This window comes from Lithobates pipiens, unplaced genomic scaffold (genome assembly GCF_037356315.1).
Source record: "Lithobates pipiens isolate NorthernLeopardFrog02 unplaced genomic scaffold, aLitPip1_a1.2 Scaffold_41, whole genome shotgun sequence".
Lineage (NCBI taxonomy): Eukaryota > Metazoa > Chordata > Amphibia > Anura > Ranidae > Lithobates > Lithobates pipiens.
The window spans coordinates 2,043,538-2,063,301 of record NW_027507861.1 but is presented as its reverse complement, the minus strand read 5'-3'; the positions used below and the strand labels follow the sequence as shown (position 1 = coordinate 2,063,301).

At 42.9% G+C, this 19,764-nt stretch overlaps 1 pseudogene; it reads right to left on the bottom strand.

Annotated features, from left to right (window-relative positions):
- Window positions 1-19,764, bottom strand: part of LOC143956757 (uncharacterized) — a 381,180-nt pseudogene that overhangs the window by 82,625 nt on the left and 278,791 nt on the right.

The following is a 19,764-nucleotide window of genomic DNA, read 5'->3' as shown; positions in this document are numbered from 1 at the left end:
TAGGGATTTGGGACTAGTGGGAGTGGGATTAGGGTTAGGGTTAGGGGTATGGGACCAGTGGGAGTGGGATTGGGGTTAGGGTTAGGGGTATGGGACCAGTTGGAGTGGGATTAGGGTTAGGGATTTGGGACTAGTGGGAGTGGGATTAGGGTTAGGGTTAGGGGTATGAGACCAGTGGGAGTGGGGTTGGGGTTAGGGGTATTGAACCAGTGGGAGTGGGATTAGGGTTAGGAGTGTGGGACCAGTGGGAGATGGATTAAGGTTAGGGGTATTGGACCAGTGGGAGTGGGATTAGTGTTAGGGATTATGGGACTAGTGGGAGCGGTTTTAGGGTTAGGGATTTGGGTCCAGTGGGAGAGGGATTAGGGTTAGGGATTTGGGACTAGTGTGGGTGGGGTTAGGGTTAGGGGTATGGGACCAGTTGGAGTAGGATTAGAGTTAGGGATTTGGGACTAGTGGGATTGGGATTAGGGTTAGGGTTAGGGGTATGAGACCAGTGGGAGTGGGATTGGGGTTAGGGTAAGGGGTTTGGGACCAGTTGGAGTGGGATTAGGGTTAGGGATTTGGGACCAGTGAGAGTGGGGTTAGGGGTATGGGACCAGTCGGAGTGAGATTAGAGTTGGAGATTTGGGACTAATGGGAGCGGGATTAGGTTTAGAGATTTGGGACTAGTGGGAGTGGGATTAGGGTTATGGGTTTGGTACCAGTGGGATTAAGGTTAGGGTTAGGGGTATTGGACCAGTGGGAGTGGGATTAGTGTTAGGGATTATGGGACTAGTGGGAGCGGGTTTAGGGTTAGGGATTTTGGTCCAGTGGGAGAGGGATTAGGGTTAGGGATTTGGGACTAGTGGGAGTGGGGTTAGGGTTAGGGGTATGGGACCAGTTGGAGTGGGATTAGGGTTAGGGATTTGGGACTAGTGGGATTGCAATTAGGGTTAGGGTTAGGGGTATGAGACCAGTGGGAGTGGGATTGGGGTTAGGATAAGGGGTTTGGGACCAGTTGGAGTGGGATTAGGGTTAGGGATTTGGGAACAGTGAGAGTAGGGTTAGGGTTAGGGGTATGGGACCAGTCGGAAATGAGATTAGAGTTGGAGATTTGGGACTAGTGGGAGCGGGATTAGGTTTAGAGATTTGGGACTAGTGGGAGTGGGATTGGGGTTATGGGTTTGGTACCAGTGGGATTAAGGTTAGGGTTAGGGGTTTAGGACCAGTGGGAGTGGGATTAGGGTTAGGGTTAGGGGTTTGGGACCAGTGGATGTGGGATTAGGGTTAGGGGTATGGGATCAGTGGGAGTGGGATTAGGGTTGGAGATTTGGGACCAGTGGGAGTGGGATTAGTGTTAGGGATTATGGGTCTAGCGGGAGTGGGATTAGGATATTTATACTTACATTCCAATACTCATTCGAGTGTAGTTTCTGAATTTGTCTGGGTGTACTCTTAGGTGCTCATATAGCAACACAAATTGCCCAATAGAGCTGTGTGTTTGGAGGATGGGATGAACCCAATACCGACGTTGCTGCCTCTGTTGGTGGATATTTTCCCAATACAGTAGCACAAACATCAAGAGAAGCTCCATGAACTTCATCTTCTTTCTGTATCCTCCCTCACCTCACAAGTACCAGGAAGTAAACAGGAAGTGATGTAGGGAGGTGGGGTGGTTCTTTGATGCCCATGCTTCAATAGTGCTTGTAAAACACCATTAAAACGCCCGCTAGCACCCCAAAAACATGGTAAAATGCAGTCGTAACGTTGTAAAAATAGCGCAGTTTTACCGCCGACACTATGGCTGTTGTGGTGTGAAAGTGCCCTAACTCCAAATGTTCTCTCATGTGTAACTGAATCCGTAACTCCAAAACTCATTCTCCTTTTAAGTTTATTTTGCAATAAATCATCTCCTTTCCTAATTTCACTTCTAATTCGATAATATAATTTTTTCATTCTAAACATCAAACATAACTGGAATATAAGAAATAACATAATAATAATAAAAAGAATAACAATAGGATGTGATAAAATATTTCCTGCTGCTGAAGTTATCAAAGTTTTTCCCCAAATTGATACACTATTACTAATTTTTTCCACCAATTACTTCCTGAAAATTCTGACCATTGATGTGATATTTCTTGCAAATTTCCTTGTTCATGTTTAAACAATACTTCTGCATTCTGCAATTCCTTAGCCAAAGCTATTAATAAACCTTTATCCTTTTGAATTATATTTGCCCATTTTTCCCATGGAAATTCATCTATTTGGGAAATATTGTACTGTGTAGGAAGAGCGCTAATATTTTTCATAAACATATTTATTAAATTTGTTCTCAACCCATTAACACTTATTGCAACAATGTCTCCTTCTATACAAGTGTGAAACAAAAAATTTAATGCTAAAAAGTTAAGCACCAAAAAACTCAAAACAGTTGTAGAGTGAATATAAACCACCTGTGCTGAAAGAAAAAAGGTCTCATGCTTACTGTGAGATAAACGTGAACACCATTGTGTACAATGTGCAATGCCCAGTGCACTATGAATACAATTGTAAATGTGTAATGTAGTAACAATGGGATTACATAGCGTGAATTCTGGAAAATAAATCATTGTCAGTTCATCAGTCTATAGAGGAGTCCTCTTATTATAACAAGCAAGAGTGGCCAATCTTCTGATATAGAACATGGGCCAGAGTGGCTACAAGACCAGCGGGAACAATCTGTTTGTCTGTAGTAGTATCTGACGACACGACACTCGATAAATGTAAAGTAGGTACTCTTACCAGAAATGTTGGACCCGCATGTCCTACAACAGTGGGTCTAAAGCGCTTGTAATCCCGGAGGATTGTATTCCAGCTTTTGATGGGATAGGTCGTAGTCTGTAGTCCTCTTATAGGCGTCCTCGGTCCCGGGTGGGGGTAGATATTCCCGGTAGTTGCCAACCGATATTTTCCCACTCAAGGGCAATCCACTCCACTTTCAAACAAGGGCTCATGCGGATGGTATATAAAACAGAAAAAGAACAAAAAAAGGGGGGCTCCGGATAGTGTAGGTCAAAAAAACCCGATAGGTTTTATTAAAAAGTATACATATTGTACAAATATAAAAAGTGATCACAAAAAAAAGAGAATTGATAAGAAAAAAGCAATGTGGGGTGCAAGTAATGCTGTCCGACGCGTTTTGACACAATCGGTCATCAACATGGGCATACACCGGCATCAGTTTGGCTGGGCTGTACTGGAGTTCTGCCTGGTCATAGGTGCAGTGAGGCACCTGTGACAGGCCGAGAACCAAGCCTGGTTGGACATGTTAGGTACCAATCTTTCTCAGAGCCAATCAGTGGGCGCCTCTGGCCCCGCTGTGTAGTCTGGGAAGGGGTATTTAAGATGTTGAAGTCACGTGTTCAGGGTCCGGCTTGCTGTTTGATTTCTGGTTCCGGTCCGGACCAACCCCCATGAGGGGTCCCAGACCCAGGAGTGTCTGCTGCCCCCCGTAAGCATGGTCACCCTGACCAGCCCCAGAGGCACTGGCACTGGCTAGTTTGAGGCCCAGTAACTGAAGGAGGATTCTGAGGTGTCCCGGTGTCCTCTCAGGATTGGAGAGGCACGTCAACTCATACAAGCAACCAGGAGACTCTTCGGAGGAGGGCCAAGAAGCTGGCTGCTCGGGAAGAGCCTGGGAGCTGAAGTTGTATGGACACTAGTGAATCCGCATTTCTTATGGTATTGCCGAAGCGGCTGAAAGATCCAGGTACCATCAGGGCCGTCTTTACTATTGATTGGGCCCTGGGCAAAAAAAAAATCTTGCCCCCCCATGCACATTGTCTCTCCACCCCAACATTCGAAAAAAAACACACCCATAAACTTATGTATTGCATTGTTAAAAAATGAAGGGAAGCCAACCAAACAAGATGATACCACATCCCAAAATTCAAATTTGAAAAGAGAAACAGAGGGGGAGGTAACTAACCTCAACGGGACTTTTACCGGTATCAAACAATTCATATATTAACCAAAAGGTCAAGTAGCAATCACTCAAAGAGTTTTTTTAAGAGAGAAAAAATGTTTTTTTCAAAAAGAATTTTTTTATTATACAAAAAATATCAAATTTTTGTTAAAACAACACAATAAATACATAATTATATCCATACAATACATTCGGATCAGGAAAGATCACTAGTAAACTCAGTCAATGTAGTAAGATGCTCGACATGTTTCACTCATAAAGCGAGTTTCTTCAGGAGCTTTGGGTATTATTGACAAGGGTAAAACTGCATGGATAAACACATACACAAAGTGATGGTTAAATAATACATGTGCCATTATTTACAATAAACTAATAGAAAAAGACAAACAATTTAAACTGATTGCTACGATAAATATAGATATATATGTGGATGAAATATAGAAGGGGGGGACAATATATTTGGGTTGTTCAATAATCTAGGAGACTGAGGGATCATACACTCACCTACTGTGTGTTCGCACACCTCAAAAAGATCACGTATTGCAATAGAGTATGAAGATCCTCAATAAAAATAGGAAAAATAGGAAAAAAGGGACATCCAGGCTGTGGAAGCTTGCAAGGAGGTGCTTCAAATAATAGTTTACATATATGCTAATAAAAGAAAAGAGAAAGATTTCCAATAAGGGTTAGGAAATCTTACATATATGCTACAAAAAGTCGCTCTAATTTTGCAACTTCAAAAAGAAGCTGCATGGGTTAAAATTAGTTTTAAATAATATATTGAAAATCAATTACCTGATAAGATCCACACTAGAGAGCCTGAACCAATATTTAGGGATCAGGAGCTACCACAGATAAATCACGATATCCAGGATAAACAGGGGAGATATCCTCCTAGCCACTTTCATACCAAGTAGGAATGGGCTTAATATTCCCATAGGGCTATCGAATCTGGTGTGCATACAAGAAAGAAACAGACCAGCAGACAATACCAAGAATTAGTTACAATGTATTGCTGAGTAAAGGTTCAGTGTCCAGAATAAGGATTGAGCTAAATATCACAGAGAATCCATCAACATACCTGATAACACAAACAAACTTGCAAGTATCCAGTCCTCCACTGAATGAGAAAAAGGCAGACAGCTGCTGCCTTATGAAGCCCTCCTCCCAACTCGGCAGCGTCTGGAAACGCCCCCGGTGGGCGGGCGAAAATATTTCCACACTAAGTTTCGGAAAGAGCCGAGGGGTGTGCCGCGCATGCGCGGGGTGACGTAAACCGTCGTCACCCGTGCACGGCGGCCATTTTGGAAAATCCAAATCGCCACCCACAGTACTGGCAAAACGGAAACTTCCCAAAATGCACCTACCTGCATCTGTGTGAAACCATAAACACAGAATATGCCAAATACGCTGGGGGAATCTATGAGAAACTGTGCATAGATTAGAATGGAAGGGCAGTGGGGGGAAAAAACCGGTAATGAGAGTGTAACATCACTAGGCTCTGATACTAACATCAGTGGAAAGGAACAGTGCCGGTGTTCAACCAATCTGCTCATTGATATGTCACAGCGAAGGATGTAAATCAACCTTCATTGAGGAGCAGGCATAGCTGCTTCTATATGGAGGGGAGATAATCCTATAATATAAGGCATATGTTAGCCAACAGAGTGCTGGAACGAAAGGGGACTTACATAAATACAGCCGCGTTCCAAAGGATCAAATTAGTGCGAGACTGTAATAAGGCCCAGAGCGCCCGTACAAGCTTCAGTCCTAAGGTGTCTCATCCTACTGCTCCTAAAGTTATAATTTAGAGGTTTTCTTCAAAGATAGAATATACAGCTGAACAAATTAGAGCTGAAATAAAATAGAATAGGAAGAATTTATATATTGAGTTTATTCTCATTTTTAAATAACAGGGTTGTAGCGAGGTGAGTATATATGGATACCGCAGTCTCCTGACTAATCGACCACTAAAGCATATGAATCAACACATAAGTGCGCAAATTCGCATCTATTCAATAGAAAAAGGAAAAAAGAAAAAGAACAAAAGAATAATGAAATGTTGAAAAAGAAAAAGAAAAAGAAAAAGAGAAAAAAATAATGGAGTAGTCCTTAAAGAAAAGGTTTATAGCTCAATGAGTCATTCAAACCAGGGGCACAAGTATATATATATATAAAACCATCTTCTGAAATTCAAATTTAGTATATAATGATTTCGATTTAAATAGAAAAGATTTTAATAGAATATAAAAGAATAGACTAGAAAAACAATAGAACAGAACAGCATAAAGTATAATATATTCTATTCTGTTCTGTTCTATTTTTTCTAGTCTTTTTTATATTTTATTATAATCTTTTCTATCCAAATTTAAAATTTATTAATTAAACAATTTGAATTCAAACTATTCGAAATTCAAATTTATTCTATTTGAAATTCAAATTTCAGAAGATGGTTTTATATTCTTTCTGTTTTATTCTATTAAATTATATATATATTGTTTTCTATTCTGTTCTAATCTTTTCTATTTGAATTAGAAATTTTGGAAGATGGTTAGTTACTTGTATACATCTATCACATCAACTTCTCATTTTGGGGCCCCATACCTTGAGGTCACTTGGTGCTAGAAACCCCAAATTTGGAGATGTTGTAGTTCTAGTTCTACTGTGTTTGCATACCAAATTTTGGGTTTCTAGCTATAAGTGGCCCCGAGATACGTGGCCCCAAATTTGGGTCGCAAAATGTCATTCTCTGCTGCAGAAAAGTACTTGGCATATTGCCCATATCTCGGGGTCACTTAGTGCTAGGAACCCCACAACTTGTGGCAGGTGACATGGCAAGTGGACAATCCACAACTCGTGGAAGGTCACGTGGCACTTGTGGCCGGTCATGTGGCACTCGTGGCTGGTCACGTGGCACTCATGGCAGGTCACGTGGCACTCGTGGCCGGTCACGTGGCACTCGTAGCCGGTCACGTGGCACTCGTGGCAGGTGTCTTGGCAAGTGGACAATACACAACTTGTGGCAGGTGATGTGGCAAGTGGACAATACACAACTTGTGGCAGGTGACGTGGCAAGTGGACAATACACAACTTGTGGCAGGTGACCTGGCAAGTGGACAATCCACAACTTGGTCACGTGGCAGGTTACATGGCACTTGTGGCTGGTCACGTGGCACTGGCGACCATGTCACGTGGCACTTGTGGCAGGTGTTGTGGCAAGTGGACAACCCACAACTTGGGGTTCGGGTTAGGCTTAGGGTCAGGGTTTCCCCTTGAAGAATAAGGCTTGGACTCAGTGATTGGAATAAATAAAATAATATTTTTTACTATTCTGTTCAATTGTTTTTCTATTCTATTCTTTTCTATTCTAATTCATTCTATAGGAAATTCGAATTTCGAAAGATGGTTATATATATATATATATATAAATATGTATAACCATCTTCTGAAATTCTAATTTAGTATAAATTGGGCGGCACAGTGGTGTAGTGGATAGTACTGTCACCTAGCAGTAAAAATCCCAACCATGACACTACCTGCCTGGAGTTTGCATGTTCTCCCTGTGCCTGCGTGGGTTTCCTCCGGGTACTCCGGTTTCCTCCCACACTCCAAAGACATGCTGGTAGGTTAATTGGATCCTGTCTAAATTGTCCCTAGTATGTATGAATGTGAGTTAGGGACCTTAGATTGTAAGCTCCTTGAGGGTAGGGACTGATGTGAATGTACAATGTATATGTAAAGCACTGCGTAAATTGACGGCGCTATATAAGTACCTGAAATAAATAGTATAAAAATTTGGATCAAATTTAAATAGAAAATATTAGAATAGAAAATAATAGACTAAGAATAGACTATAATAAAATATAATATATATTATTTTAGTTTCCATTGTGTTGAGTTATTTTAAAATCTATTCTTGCATTTGAATTTATACTATTCAAAATTATAATTTCAGAAGGTCATATTTTTCTATTGTATTTTATTACATTCTATTAAATTCTATTCTGTTCTTTACTATCTTTGATTCTCATTGTATTGTGTTATTATTTTATATTCTATTTTACTGTATTCTTTTTTAGAAATCGATTTATATATTTTTTCAGTTTTTATTCAAATTCAATTCAAATTGTTTTCTAGTTAGAATGGACTAGAATTGTTTTCGAATTTGATTCAAATTGTTTTCATATTCAAATTCTTTTTTTCGAATTCGATTCAAATTTTGTCCGAATTCGGGTTGAATTCGTTAGCATTGTAATTCGGTAATTCAGATGCATCTGAATGTCCGAATAATGAAAATTCCTCCGAATTTTGAATTCAGAATGAAACGAAATGCACATGTCTATAATGGACACCTGGAGGAACTTTTATCAGGACATGGAACATAACCCCACCCCTACTGAGGTTCCCATTCCTCTATCCTCAATGTGTAGATATATTGACGACCTTACACTAACGTCCTGGGAACAAAAAGAAATCACATTATTCACAGACTTGATGGAGCGGGGCAGAGTCATCTCTTTTAAAGTATTAGCTCAAAAATACTCCCTTCCCATGTCAGATCAGTTCATATATATAAGAATCACATCTTCTTTAAGGTTGCACCCTTTAACACCTATCAAAATCCCACATCAGGGTTGGGAATTCTGGACTGATACGACAAAACTTACCAGAGGCATTTCTCTCATTTACAACCTGCTACAGCAAAAGAACCAATTTACTAAAGTAGCACCACTTCCAAAATGGGAAAGGGACCTATCCGTATCCTTTACAGGGGATCAGTGGAAAAAAGCCATTAAATCTAACTACTGCTATATGAGATCCATAACTCATTGGGAATCAGCTCAGAAACGACCTCTTAGGTGGTATTACACTCCTTATATTACTGCAAAATTTTCCACAGATAGTCCTAAGGAATGTTGGTGTGGTTGCGGCAAAATAGGAACTTTATTACACATGATATGGGAATGCCCCAATCTCAGGAGCTTCTGGGGAAATGTATTTACGCTACATTACGCTACATTTTCAACCAACACCCCATGACACCACTCATATTCTACTGTGCTACAGACCACCGGGACCAAAGTCCAATCTTCTTTCACCCCTCACGGAATCCTTTGCAATGCACACCCTAAAATTCAAAAATTTCCTGGCACTCGGAGATTTCAACCTTTGGGCAAACGAGCCTAAAGACCCCATCGCGACTGCCTGCATCAATCAACTAGAAGAACTGGGTCTACAGCAACTGATAAAGACTCCCACGCATGGGTCAGGACACACCCTGGACCTCATTTTCAAACAGAACATCGACGTCAACATATGCGACAACATAACTCTGCCATGGACGGATCACCACGCCATCAAATTCAAAATCACTACCAACATCACCAACGCAAAACGGAAACCTGTAACAACGCACTGGACCAGATCGCATAAAAAACTGTACTCCGAAGCCTTCAAAACCACTCTGTCCAAAAAAATATCTACAATAACCTTAAACCACTCTACGGAGGAAACACTCAACTCCCTGAACAAGGCATTACTGCAATCAGCAGACTCGGTAGCACCAAAACGCAGGGCTCTCATCAGGAAGAAAAATGCTGGATGGTTTAATAGCTCCCTCTCCGTACTAAAGCAAGAACGCAGAAGAGCGGAAAGAACATGGAGAAGAAATCCCACCGAGGAAAACCTATTTAACTACAAAGGTCTGACAGAGAATTATCGGAAAGCAATCTTCAAAGCCAAAAAGGACCACTTCTCATATACAATCGCAACGGCCGCAAACCAACCACGGGAACTGTTTAAACTGGTTAATCAATCAATGAATCCGGTGTGCCTAGAACCCCCAGAAAGCGAATCCCAGGATTACTGTGACAAACTGTCAGATTTTTTCATCGATAAAGTCAAAACCATCAGGGAAACAATTTGTCAGAAGAAAACATCCAACCTCAGCCAGCAAATACATAAAGAGGATGTCCGCACCAACATACCGCAACCGCCAAAATTTTCACTATCCCCAATTACCGTAGACACCGCAAAAAACATCATTAATAAACTGCGTGACAGTACCTCACCTATTGACATCATCCCCACAAAACTACTGAAAGAATGCTCCGACATCGTGGCTCCAACCATAACCCACCTCATAAACCGATCATTCCACGAAGGGATTGTTCCCAGCATCCTCAAACAAGGCATCGTCAAACCTCTACTCAAGAAACCAAACCTGGACCCTCAGGATCCAAACAACCGTAGGCCAATTACAAGCCTCAACACCATTTCTAAGATCATGGAGAAAGCTGTAGTACATCAGCTACAACTTCACCTGGATACTCACAAACTCCTGGACCCGCTGCAATCAGGCTTCCGCCCGGGTCATGGAACAGAAACAGCTCTCCACAAGATTTGGGATGACGCCCTCGAAGCAGCAGATGACGGAGAGCCGTGTCTCCTCGTACTGCTAGACCTAAGTGCAGCGTTTGATACAGTAGATCACAATACTCTACTCGTCCGCCTCACAGAAGTAGCCGGAGTCCAAGACATAGATCTCCATTGGTTCGCGTCCTTCCTAGAAAATCGGTCACAGACAGTGAAACTAGGAAAATTCCTCTCCGAAACTCGGGCAGTCACCTGCGGAGTCCCTCAAGGCTCTCCGTTGTCACCCGTTCTCTTCAACATTTACATTCGCCCACTCCTTCAAATCATCAGATGCTCAGATCTCTGCTTCCACTCTTACGCTGACGACACGCAACTTTATTTCCGGATCAATGGAAAAAAAGATCACCAACAACAACTTGAAAACTGCCTCAAATCAATAGAGGACTGGATGACCACCAACTCCCTCCAGCTGAACCAATCAAAGACAGAGCTTCTTATCTTACACCCAAATCATAAGCCCGCAACCAAAACCTCCTGGTCTCCACCAACCGTCTTTGGGCAGACTATCTCCCCAAAGACCAAAGCGAAGAGTCTCGGGGTTATTTTAGACGCACAAATGTCAATGGATGCGCAAATAGGAGCAGTAGTCAGTCGATCTCACCATCTGCTGCGCATGCTTCGCAGACTCATCCCTTTTATCCCAAAGAATGACAAAGCAGTGGTAGTTGGAACAATCATTAATTCACGACTGGACTACGCAAACTCGCTTTACATAGGATTACCACAATATCAACTTGCGCGATTACAACTGATCCAAAACACGGCGGCAAGGCTGATAACAGGAAAAAAACCCTGGGACTCCATTTCTCCTTCACTGAGGAGCTTACATTGGCTAACCGTAAAAAATCGGATCACGTTCAAGACCCTTTGCCTCACCCACAAATGCGTGCATAGAGAAGCTCCGCAATACCTAATGGAGAAAATAAATCATTACACACCAAACCGCAGTCTTCGATCAGCCAACAAAAACCTCCTCCTCGTGCCCAAAGCCCGGTATAAATTCAAGGGGGATCGGAGATTCGCTGTCCAAGGGCCTCGGCTATGGAATGCTCTACCAATAAACATCCGCCTGGAAGAAAATCACCTGGCTTTTAGGAAAAAACTCAAGACCTTCCTCTTTTAGCAGATGATCAAAGCTCGCCACAGCGCCTAGAGGTGATTCAGTTCGCATTTGTGCGCTATATAAGTATTTCATTCATTCATTCATTCATTCATTTAACCACTTTCAGCCCCGGACCATTTTGCTGGCTTAAGACCAGAGCACTTTTTGCGATTCAGCACTGCGTCGCTTTAACTAACAATTGCGCAGTCTTGCGACGTGCCTCCCAAACATAATTGACGTCCTTTTTTCCCCACAAATAGAGCTTTCTTTTGGTGGTATTTGATCACCTCTGCGGTTTTTATTGTTTGCGCTAAAAAACAAAAATAGAGTGACAATTTAAAAAAAAACGCATTCATTTTAGTTTTTGTTATAATAAATATCCCCCAAAAATATATAAAAAAAAAAAATTTTCGCTGAGTTTAGGCCGATACGTATTCTTCTACATATTTTTGGTTAAAAAAATTGCAATAAGCGATTATTGATTGGTTTGCGCAAAAGTTATAGTGTTAACAAAATAGGGGATAGTTTTATGGCATTTTTATTAATAATTTTTCTAGTAATGGCGGCGATCAGTGATTTTTATTGTGACATTATGGCGGACACATTGGAAATTTTTCACACATTTTTGGGACCATTGTCATTTATACAGCAATCAGTGCTATATAAATGCAGTGATTCCTGTGTAAATGACACTGGCAGTGAAGGGGTTAACCAGGGAGTGGCAGTGTAGGGGTTACATTTTCCTAAGGGCGTGTTAATAACTGTGGGGGGCTGGGCTTTGTTTTAGTGAACACTGATCTCTGCTCCAATCACAGGGAGCAGATATCAGCGTCACTTGTTGCTAGGCAGAACGGGGAGATGCTGTTTACAACGGCATCTCCCCATTCAGCCGCCCCGTGAGACGATTGTGGGTATCCCCGCGGCGATCGAGTCCAGGGGACCCGCGTCCGGACTCACGGGGGTCCCGACCGGAACGTAAGCGTGCCGCTGGTGGCACACACACAATGGCAGGGCGGCATATAAAAATGGACGTACCTGTATGCCAATATGCCTGCCCGTGCCATTCTGCCGACGTACATCGGCATGCACCGGTCCGGAACTGGTTAAACTGATATGTAAAACCACTGGCATCATAAAAAAGGGTAACCCAGGAATGGCCATACTAAGCATTCATGTAGACCAATACCCGCCTTCTCTCAGAGCAATGGTAATTCAGATCCTGATGGCAGCAAGACTGACGATTGCTAATAAATGGAAATCCTCCAATTCCCCAAACATCAGTGAGGTTGTTAAAAAAAAGTAGATGAAACTTTCAAATATGAGCAGATTACGGCCACGACAGAAGGAAAGTCTCCACGTTTTTACGCCCAGTGGGCACCTTGGATCAACATTAGACAAATTATGTCACACCCCTTGTTATCTGGAATTTTGGTTTTCCGGTTACTAAGATACAATATAAAGTTAGATGTTGTTCTGATCCATAATGTAAGTTGCATAAAACTCCGCTGTCATAAACAATGACGCACACTACCATGTTACCAAATAGATGCTGGATAATGTCCCACTATGTTCTCCTTCAATGTACCACTGATTAAAAAGCTGCTGAATATTGTACAAAAGTATATCTAGAATTGTATTTGACAAATCTTTCAATAAAAAATATATATAAAAAAAAGAAGCTACAACTTTCACACAAACCAATTAATATACATTTATTGGGATTTTTTGTTATTATCAAAGACAAGTAGCCAAAATTTATGACGAAATTAGATTTTTTTTAAATAATAATAATAATAATAATAATAATAATAGTAACAATAAAATATTTGATTATATATATATATATATATATATATATATTGTAAAAAAGTTTTGCATAACCACGCAATTTCCAATGCTATTTAGCACGGCGTTAAATTCAAATAAAAATGGCCTGGTCATGAAAGGGGAAAACCTTCCAGAGCTGAAGTGGTTAACAAAGTGATTTCCTATGACGGTCAGCTCCATCTAGTGGCCATAATGAAGTATTTTTCATAAAAGGCTTCCATTAGTAAAAACACAACAATACCGCACTATGACCACTAGAGGGAGCCAATGGTCATAGGAAATCACTGTATGAAAAAATATGGACAACATTCATCACAGCTGGGTGAATTCTTCTCATATTCATTCAACAATTAAATAAATGAGAACACTGAGTGTTTGCAAAGCTTACATCACATATCAATGAAAGGCAATGACTCCATTTTTATATTTTAATCATTTTTATTGGAAGTTCTCATATTGAACAATCAGTTACAAAATACAAAGTGTTACACATGACAAGTGACATTGTCCATCCTTGTTTAGATAGACATATCACATTGACATGGAGTGATAAAACACAATATAAGTGGGATATTTGTGAGACAAGTCCTCCCTGTGCACGTGCCAATAATAAAGGACATCCAGGGACTCACACCCCCTTCACACACTCCCCACACATATATCCCCCTGCTTCTTATATGATGAGATCAGCCATGGAGTATATCTGAGGTGTATATCAGGGTGTGCTTCTTCCCCACATGAGACCTGTGATGTCCAACAACATTCATATAGAAGACATTTCCCGCACTCAAGGCACTAATACACCTCAAGGGTTGTGTGGGATCCCTGATGTACAGGAAGACAGGACTTCAGTGAGGAACATTTCCCTCACTCAGAACAGGAATACGGTTTCTCCCCTGTGTGAGATCTCTGATGTGTGGAAAGATTGGACTTGTCTGAAAAACATTTCCCACACTCAGGACAGGAATACGGCTTCTCCCCTGTGTGAGATCTCTGATGTGTGGAAAGATTGGACTTGTCTGAAAAACATTTCCCGCACTCAGGACAGGAATACGGCTTCTCCCCTGTGTGAGATCTCTGATGTGTGGAAAGATGGGACTTATATGAAAAACATTTCCCGCACTCAGGACAGGAATACGGCTTCTCTCCTGTATGAGATCTTATATGCACAATAAGATGGGATTTATAATGGAAACACTTCCCGCACTCAGTACAGGAAAACCTCTTCTCTGTTGGAAGGACGGCCCCGTCCCGCACAGTCTGAGGTTCCTCAGGATCAGAGGAAGACAATGGTCCATCTACACTGTGTGGTGCCGGATGGACATTTGAGGTGGTCGGGTTTTCTCCTGGACTATACTGTGTGATGTCCTCATCTTCTACTTCACAGTCTGGAGACAAAGTGAGACAATCCTCTGAGGTTTTCCTCATCTCCCGTCCATCTACTAAAATAGAAATACAAAGATTATTACTAGACATCAGCTGATTGGTTCCCCTAAACCAGGACTCCGCCCACATCAGGCAGCTTTGTCTCTGAGGATCTTACAATTCCCCCCTGAAGGTAACTAGTAAATGGGTCCTCTGATCTCCTACCAGATCATTTCTTTATTCATGGACCTTAGTCAGAGAGTGAGGACACAACGAGAACTGTCTATTATAGGAGTGACAGTGATGAGGGGATTATAGGACGAGTGTCCCCTCCCCCTCTATCACTCATTGCCATCTTCCCAACACAAGAAGTCCTGAACTCCCTGATTTAGTCATGAATAACAGCGGGGCTGAGCCCCACCAGAGGTCAGAGAGTGAGGATGGGGGAGAACAACCAAGATGAAGACTGGACTGATCCTGAAGACCCCCATCATTGGGTTATTGGCTCCTCCCCCATTATCACTTTCTGTTTAAGGGTCCAAAGTTTGAGGATGTTATCACATTATTATTGGGGGGGGGTAAAACCCCATAGTAAAAATGTGTTTTTATCACCCCTGCCCCAACCACATCCCCTTTAGCTGCAGTGGCCGGGGGTGTACACATGTCGTAGCTGCAACAGGAGTTATATGCATTGTCATGGTTGGTGGGTGTCAGGGTTGGTGGGTGTCATGGTTGATGGATGTCAGGGTTGGTGGGTGTCATGGTTGATGGGAGTCATGGTTGGTGGTTGATGGGTGTCATGGTTGGTGGGTGTCATGGTTGGTGGGTGTCATAGATGGTGGGTGTTATAGTTGGTGGGTGTCATGGTTGGTGGGTGTTATAGTTGGTGGTTGGTGGGTGTCATGGTTGGTGAGTGTCATGGTTGGTAGTTGGTGGGTGTCATGGTTGGTGGGTGTCATGGTTGGTGGTTGGTGGGTGTCATAGATGGTGGGTGTCATGGTTGTTGGGTGTCATAGTTGGTGGGTGTCATAGTTGGTGGGTGTCATAGTTGGTGGGTGTCATGGTTGGTGGGTGTCATGGTTGGTGGGTGTCATGGTTGGTGGTTGGTGGGTGACATGGTTGGTGGGTGTCATGGTTGGTGGGTGTCGTGATTGGTGGGTGTCGTGATTGGTGGGTGTCATGGTTGGTGGGTGACATGGTTGGTGGGTGACATGGTTGGTGGGTGTCATGGTTGGTGGTTGGTGGGTGACATGGTTGGTGGGTGTCATGATTGGTGGGTGTCGTGGTTGGTGGGTGTCGTGGTTGGTGGGTGTCGTGGTTGGTGGGTGACATGGTTGGTGGGTGTCATGGTTGGTGGTTGGTGGGTGTCATGGTTGGTGGTTGGTGGGTGACATGGTTGGTGGGTGTCATGGTTGGTGGTTGGTGGGTGTCATGATTGGTGGGTGTCGTGGTTGGTGGGTGTCGTGGTTGGTGGGTGTCATGGTTGGTGGGTGTCATGGTTGGTGGGTGTCATAGTTGGTGGGTGACATGGTTGGTGGATGTCGTGGTTGATGATTGGTGGGTGTCATAGTTTGTGGGTGTCGCACCTACCAAGCATAACCCATTCAAGTGGATGAGGCCACTCTGCAAGTGCTCTGCAACCTTGTGCAGTACAGAAAATAAGGGGTTAAAGCAGGCAGCATTGTTGCTTTCTTACCACCTGCTTTAACCCCTTGGACCTTACAGAAGCATGAAGTTGTGGGGCTCCTCCATAATGCCCTTATTTACTTAAATGGGTTATAATTGGCAGGCAGTACACTGCTGCTCCTCTGAAAAGTGATCCAAGTGTGTGTTGACAGGTGGTGAGGAGGTGATATGTTGCCTCCTCACCACCTGATTTACACCCATGATTGCGGTGCAATGCACACTATTGTGACACAGTAGTATGGCAATTAGAGGAATAACTCAGGTTTGAGGAGGTGACACTGGGCAATACTGTGCCTGGTGATCTTTGACTCATCCATGTTGTTCAGGTAGATCTCCACCTCGTTAAGGTTACCTACCTCTGCTATACAGACATATCCCTCCACCCGGCACTGCCAGCAAACAACAGAACTAGTAACCCCGGGAGAATTCCTCTGTCAGAGATCTCGCTAGATCCGGAGATGGGACAGAAGACCGAAGACACAATCCCCAGATGTCTAAGACAAGCAACACCTATAGAGAAAATCAACATTTTGCTGCCAGCTGAACCCCCCGAATCTCCATAAATCCATCCTAGATACATGAACTGTGTCTGCAGCACAGAGAAGGAAGATTATCCGAGAGAAATCCAGGAATACAGGACGGGGAACACAGCTCAGGAAAGTGACCAGGGGATTACAGGCTGATATCACCCAGCCCCCGCCCTACTCTGGACCAATCAGTGAGCAGTATGGGTGGAGGAATGGATTTGGTGTTAATGACCCACCTGTGCTGATCTCTGTAGGAGTGTCCTCCTCTATAAATGTCCCCGTTATTCCATCCTCCTCCATAGACTGCTGATCATCCCTCACATACCTCTCTTCTTCTTCTGATTTCACCTCAAATTCTATATCGATTGGATCTCCACTCTAAATCAGGAAAATGAGAGAAAATATCATCTGTAAGATAGAAGATTTATTACTGTGACATCACAGATATAAAATCCACACATCTCCATCCATGTTCTAGATGCTCCATCCCACCAACCTTGTAATAATGAGGGATGGTGAGATCTTCCTGTGTGGAATCCCGGGAATACAGAGGATGGTGACATCTCTCTGGGGGGTTCATGTAGCTGGATGTCTCCACCATGGTGTCCTGGTACAGATCTTTGTGTTCTTTTAGGAACTTTGACTCCTCCATCACCCCATCCTCCACATCATCCTCTTCTTTTATCTCTTCTTTAACATCAACTTCAGAATTACTGAGGTTTCCACTCTGAAAATATAATAAAAATGACATCAATTATAATGTAGTAAGGTTCCGGGCCCCCTTTGGTCTAATGAGACCCTCCAGAGTTAGGCACAGCTGACATCCTTCTATGCAGAGTGGGTTATGAGACATGGTGGGTGCAAAATAAAGTAGATTAATGGGCACCAGACACTTCTTGAATGCCAAGAGATTTATGGTCTCTTGAACAGAACTATGGGAGAGAGGGTTGGGGCCAGGACACCCTTAGTAGTTGCAATGTTATTTGGCAGACTCTGAGACTTCTATAGGTAGACAGCCATGCAGGGAAAGGCATCCAGCAAGACACCACATCTGCACGAGTAAGGAAGCCATCTCCTATGGCAACAGTCTTATAACAGTTTCTAACACAAGTTGTAACAAACTTCTTTACTTCCTCTACAATCTCCTTTTGTAGATCTTCACTCCACTGATCTCCCAGTCTCTCTCACTGGACTTGTTGATCCACCGCCACTGAAACCCCTGAGCTCTTCCAACCTTCTCACTCAGTATCTTCATCAAGAGTCACCCCCGCCTCCCTGCTGGGTCCCTAGCTTGGCACTCACAGATACCCCTCAACTGTCACCTCGCTGGCTGGCTCGGTCCCTGACTTGGCACACAAGGCTTCTCTGCAAGCATCACCTCTGCTGGTTGGGTCCCTGGCTTGAAACCTACTGAAGTTTCCCAATTCTTCACTGTCCCCGGTTGGTGAGAATGCTGCTCTGGTACTTGCTTCAGCTACAGGCACAGAACACCGATCACCTGACCTCACCCAAATAAATAGGCTCTCCCAGCAGGCCAAGGGATTCAAGAAAATTCCTGCCCATTGTTTGAGACACCATATCTATTCCTAATCTTTCTTTGCAATGCCCTTGTCTTATCTAATGCCACCAGATACCCGGCCACCTAGTTCCAGAAGAGAGAGGTGCAGCAATTCCAGAATTAGGGTGAGATCAATTGATCCCTAACCATAGGTGTGCGCAGCCTATTGCATTAGGGTGTGCACTCCAAAGTTCAAACACACATGAACACCACATGCTGTCACAGGAAGGGTGCTCTGATGGTGGGAGACAGTTGATTGAGAGCATATTACGGCACACCCTAAATATGGATGTAATGTGTTCCTAAGGTTGAACTTAGACTTTAATATAATGGGGGCATTTACACTGACCACTGGCACCCTCAACCACCCACATGGTGCTGTTCCTGGATAATGCTAATGCACATGGGGTAATTAGGGTGTGCCCAGACACATCCGGCACACCCTGTGTGCATGCCTATGCCCCTAACAATTGGCCATGGCATATATCACTCGGCAAATACATTTAGGAGCAACCCTGCCTAAACATCAGGGTGCTACATCCTCCCCCTGCCTAGAAAACTACATCTCATAGTTTTGCAGAAAAATAATAATAATTTGAGCCCTCAAGCCTGAGAACGAATGTCCTGGCAAAAGCTGGGATGGGTGGGGAAACAAGGAAAGGAATAATAATCACAGTAATACAAGGGGCGTACCACATGAAATAAACATATGTAACATATACATAAGTGAATGGTAGTTCACACAAGGCAGATAAATATCAGACATTATGTACAATTTATGTGTGGTATACCACCCAAACAATTGAGGGAAATATAAACATCAGCCTTATATCCTAACTATCTATCTAATATATACAATAATAAAGAGCATGAATAGTTATCATTAGGGATGAGCCAAACACCCCCCCCCCCACCCCCGGTTCGGTTCGCACAAGAACTTGCGAACAGGCAAAAGTCTATGGGACACGAACATGAGAAATTGAAAGTGCTAATTTTAAAGGCTTATATTCAAGCTATTGTCATAAAAAGTGTTTGGGGACCCGGGTCCTGCCCTGCAAAACAAGTTTTAAAAATGTCTGTTTTTTTCGGGGGCAGTGATTTTAATAATGCTTAAAGTGAAACAATAAAACTGAAATATTCCTTTAAATATCATGCCGGGGGGTCCCCTTAGTCTGCCTGTAAGGTAGGGCATCTGTCCCGTGTTTATAAAAGAAAAAATTGAATTTAAAATTGCTTGCGGCTGTAATGTATTATCACCCCCCCCTGGAAGTCCATTACCAGGCCCTTAAGGTCTGCTATGGATTTTAAGGGGAAA